Source organism: Palaemon carinicauda, chromosome 8 (genome assembly GCF_036898095.1).
Source record: "Palaemon carinicauda isolate YSFRI2023 chromosome 8, ASM3689809v2, whole genome shotgun sequence".
Lineage (NCBI taxonomy): Eukaryota > Metazoa > Arthropoda > Malacostraca > Decapoda > Palaemonidae > Palaemon > Palaemon carinicauda.
In genome coordinates this window covers 60,415,251-60,420,250 of record NC_090732.1, presented here as the reverse complement: position 1 = coordinate 60,420,250, position 5,000 = coordinate 60,415,251, and the positions used below count along the sequence as shown (strand labels likewise).

General features: G+C 36.1%; 1 protein-coding gene across 1 annotated transcript in view; it reads right to left on the bottom strand.

The window, feature by feature from the left end:
- Nucleotides 1-5,000, bottom strand: part of amon (amontillado) — a 541,981-nt gene that overhangs the window by 31,729 nt on the left and 505,252 nt on the right. The window lies entirely within an intron of this gene.

Here is a 5,000-nt window from a genome sequence, read left to right as displayed (position 1 = left end):
GTATATGTAATTGTTATGCATTGCATTCTGGAAGGAAAACCCATATATACTTTATAGATATATGTTTAAAGAAAATTGGATACCCACACCAAATACTATTAAAGAAAAATCGAATTTTATATTGCTGAGCTAAAGATCAATGTAGCTTTGCTACTAATTCCTTTTCTATTAGTATTCGGTGAATTCAGAGAAAACCAGACAACAGTCACTGATATAGATCATACAAATTCTAAAGTAAATTTTACGTTTCGCTATAGTGAAAACTACCAGCTGCCTTATTGATATCCAACTAAATTCCTACAATACTGACATCATTTTGACAATATATCCAAGGCCATGAACTCAAGACACTGAAATATCCTTCTCTTGTTCCTGAGAGGTACAATATATCTAAAGAAAAAAAAAGACACAGACAAATTAAAGAGTATGAATAAGAAAATAGTCACTGCAAACAATGATATAGAAAATATGCCAAAATAGTATAAAAAGATATGGTAAGGAGTAATGTTGCAAAAAAAAAAAAAAAAAAAAAAAAAAAAAAAAAAAAAAAAAAAAAAAAAAAAAAAAAAAAAAAGCCAGGATACAAATTTAAGGTGAATTTTGGATCAACTCAATTCAGCAGGTGAACAGTTCATACAAGACTCTGGGCCCAATTGCCGATGGACAGTGACCAACATTTTCCAGGTGTCGGTCCCATAGTTAAATTAAGAATCAATCAGAAAGGAGAGACCCTTTATGGGCTACATTAACCTAGCCCAGAGGTTCTCAATGGGGGTGAAATTCACCCCCAGGGGTGAATTTTGGGCTTTCAGGGGGTGAATTGTGACCGAAGTAAGTTTATGGGCGAGGAGAGCAATTATAGGCTATGGCGTAACTGGCCTGTCACGTGGGCTGGGATAATATCATGTGCTGGCCAAGGAAAAATGGATTAGACAGTAATATACAAGTGACCACCCAAGTTAATCCTAGGATTGGAAAAGGTACTGAGGAAGAGACAGAGCCCTAGGGAATTAAATAGGTTCCAAGAGAATTACTTGGCAACTCCAAGGTTGGGAACTCCTGGACAATAAATAACTGAGAAGCTAATATCATGGATCAAGTTGTGCAGGAGATAAAGTCTTCAGCATTTAGCTTATTTTCAATTCAACTTGATGAATCAACTGATGTGGCATCCTGTTCCCAGTTGATGGTGTTTGCAAGCTGTGTTCACTCAGGTTCATTTAAAGAGGAGTTCTCATTTGTTCTCCTCTTGAACTAACTACCAAGGCCTCTGATATTTTGGAGAAGGTTTCATCTTTTTTTGAATCAGAAAATCTTTCGTGGGATAATATCAGTGGGTGTTGTAGAGATGGAGCACCAGCTGTTAGGGACAAAATCAGAATTCCAAGTATGTGTGAAAAAGCGAGCTCCAAAAGTGAAAGGCATTCATTGTATGAGCCATCGTCAGACACTAGCCTCAAAAACACTTCCTGCTCCGCTAGAGAAGGTTTTGGATCAAACAATTAAAATTGTAAATTTCGTCAAAGGAGGGGCTCTCAACTCACGACTTTTCAAGCAGTTATGTATTGATGTGGATGCAACCCATCATTCGCTTTTTTTTTCACACAAATGTTCGTTGGCGTTCAAGAGGAAATGTAACTGAGCAAGTATTTGAGTTTAGAGATGAGCTCAAGTTGTTTTTTGAAGTGCAAGGTAAAACAGAATTTCCTGCCTGGCTGAGTGATGAGGAATGGATCATGCGTCTTGCCTATTTGGTTGATATAATTGAGCAACTCAATAAACTGAATCTTCGGATGCATGGAAGGAATACAGACATTATAGAATTCGTAGATGCCTTGGAAGCTTTCATGAGCAAGCCTGAAAATTAGAAGAAAAGGGTAAATGCAGAAAATGTAGCAATGTTTGAGAAACTGTTATCCATTCTTGATGTTTGTGGTGAAGACAAGGTGCTTCCTCAATTTGCGAAAAAAATGAAATTTTGTAGCATTTGACAGCACTGGAAAATGAATTCAGACGATATTTTCACGGACTTAGTGATGATGAGTTGGATTTAGTCAGAAATCCATTCAAACTGCCGGTTGAAAAAGTTCCTGATGATTTTGAAGATGAGTTTTTGGAGTTAAAACGTGATTCGGGTGTAAGATATATGTCCGATGAGAAATCAATAACAGAATTTTGGCCTCTGATGTACGATTCCTACCCAAAAGTGGCAGAAATGGCTATCCGTGTATTGCTTCCGTTTGTATTGACATATCTTTGTGAGTCTAGATTAGAGGTAGAAAATTACCTTCGTTGTGCCCTTTCAAGCACTCATCAGCGTATCCAGAATTGGCTAAGAAAAAAACAATCACAGGTTTCGTCAATCGATGAAATGTAATCTTCTGAATAAAAATAATTACAGATTTATAATATCTTGTTACTCTATCGAACTTTTTGTTTGTTGGATCACCTTCAGTTTGGCCTGTTAAGTAGTTTTTATAAATAGAAAAAAAAACTAATTTACTTTCATTCAAGTTTTATATATCCATCGATATTTTCAATTTGCATATAATTTGTAATATTCCATTGTAAAAGTAATCCATGTAAAGCTGTAAATGTATAATTCAGTTTGAAAAGAATAAAATAAAAGGATTTTTAGTAATGTTTGCATATTAAATAAAGTGCACTTTTTGAGACAGACAAATTTGGAAAAGACGGGAAAGGGGGGGGGGGGGGGTGAATGACATCATTACAAATGGTGAAAGGGGTGCATGGGCGAAGAAGGTTGAGAACCCCTGACCTAGCCGATAGAGACCTGTCTGAGAAGAACAAAAGCCACTTCTCAATCTATGTTTTAATTCCCACTACGACAAGAAACCCCATGTGGGAGAAAATTCCAGAATGTGGAGACCCTTATCAATAACTTGTTTTCCCTCCAGTTTTAAGGAATGATACCATATGAAATGAGAATGGAAAAAAGTGTGGAGACGGTATGAGTAAGATCCTGACTCCCCACCTGAAGGCTGCATCATATGAAGATAGATGAATTTACTGTAAAATAGATAAATTCTATATGATGCCTCCAAGTTTCAGCTACTGAACAAATACCCTACCAGAATCTTGTATAAAACACCGAATAATATAGTTTATAAAATCAACAGAGATAGCAATATGATCAAGTCACTTATGATGATCCCTGGCAACTACAGTTCAGATAACTATTTGTAGGCAGTAGGTTGGCCAAAACACCAACCATCCGTTGAGATACTACAGCTAGAGAGTTATTGGGTCCATTAACTGGCCAGACAGTATTACATTGGATCCCTCTCTCTGGTTACGGCGTATTTTGTCTTTGCCTACACATATACCGAATTGTCTGGCCTATTCTTTCCAGATTCTCCTCTGTCCTCCCACACGTGACAACACTGGAAATACCAAACATTTCTCTTTGCACAAGGGGTTAACTACTGCAATGTCATTGTTCAGTGGCTACTTTCCTCGTGGCGAGGGTAGACGAGTCTCTTTAGTTATGGTAAGCAACTCTTCTATGAGAAGGACACTCCAAAATCAAACCATTGTTATCTAGTCTTGGGTAGTGAGATAGCCACTGTAACTTGGCCTTCCATTGTCTTGGATTAGAGTTCATTTGCTTGAAGGTACACTTGGGCACGCTGTTCTATCTTGTTTCTCTTCCTCTTGTTTGTGTGAAGTTTTCATAGTTTATACAGTATATAAGATATCTAATTTAATATTTAATTTAAGATATTTTATTTTGGTTATTTATTACTTCTCTTGTAGCTTATCTATTTCCTTATTTCCCTCCCTCACTGGGCTATTTTTCCATGTTGGAGCCCTTGGGCTTATAGCATCTGTCATTTCCAACTAGGGTTGTAGCTTGGCTTTTAATAATAATAATAATAATAATAATAATAATAATAATAATAATAATAATAATAATAATAATAATAATATGAGACTATAAGGATGACAAGTCTAATAATCCCAACACCTAATAATATTTCGAAGATTTTGAAGAGATTTATTACACTTTACATTACTTGAGGATAGGCAGTAATTTAAGTGGAGTTTATAGATATACTAAAGATGAGTCCTAAAGATCAGTAACTACCTTATTTGACATTGAAAGAAAAAAGTTTGTTTACAAATGTACCGAAGAATTTAGCCACCTTTTCCATAGACATCCTAAAGGACACACTGAGGTCCTTTCATTAGAAATGCAGTGGCGAAGCTATTGTGGCAGATACATGGGGTTCCTATGGGATCTCCACTGGGTATTCTGTTCACCAATATGTATGTGCCAGAAGTTAACAAGAGATTTTTCAATGCCCCTGGATATAGGCACGGCACACAGATGGCATACTCATCTAGATTGACTGTGATGAAGATGCAACCCTTCCCCAAAATACACTTCAAATTATGTTGAGTCTTGATTTTACTATAGAACATAAAGTTAAAGGCTCCTCGCCTTCTTGGATGTTAATATATAAAAGAAACAGAACCATACAAAATGAACAAACTGACTAATGTAGGCCAACATCTGAACAAGTGGAGAATTCGCAGATTCCTACGAGTACTTCATTGTTATCATCCACGGGAAAAGAATTTCAACACAGAGTCATTTGATACAGATCAAACAAGCATAGTTATACTATGTCAAACAGTTTCTCATAAATAATAGATTTAGAAGTCATTTTTGGAAAAGAAACGTTATTTGTCAACAGCCAGATAAATTTTCAATCACCCTAAATATTCCTAGGCAGGAAGGAAATATCTCACCCTATACCACAGAACCACCTACCATAAAAGATGCCTTGACAAGGTAGAGTCTTTGAAAGTGATAAGAGTTATGGTATAATGTCCATTATAGCATACTGTCAAATATTCCTGCTAACATATAGCAATACAAATCTTGCTAATGCCCTGGTAATGAGAAAAACAACACTTCCACTTGGAAAAAGGCTGTAGAATAGAATAGTGTAGTACGGTGTGTGAACTAAAAT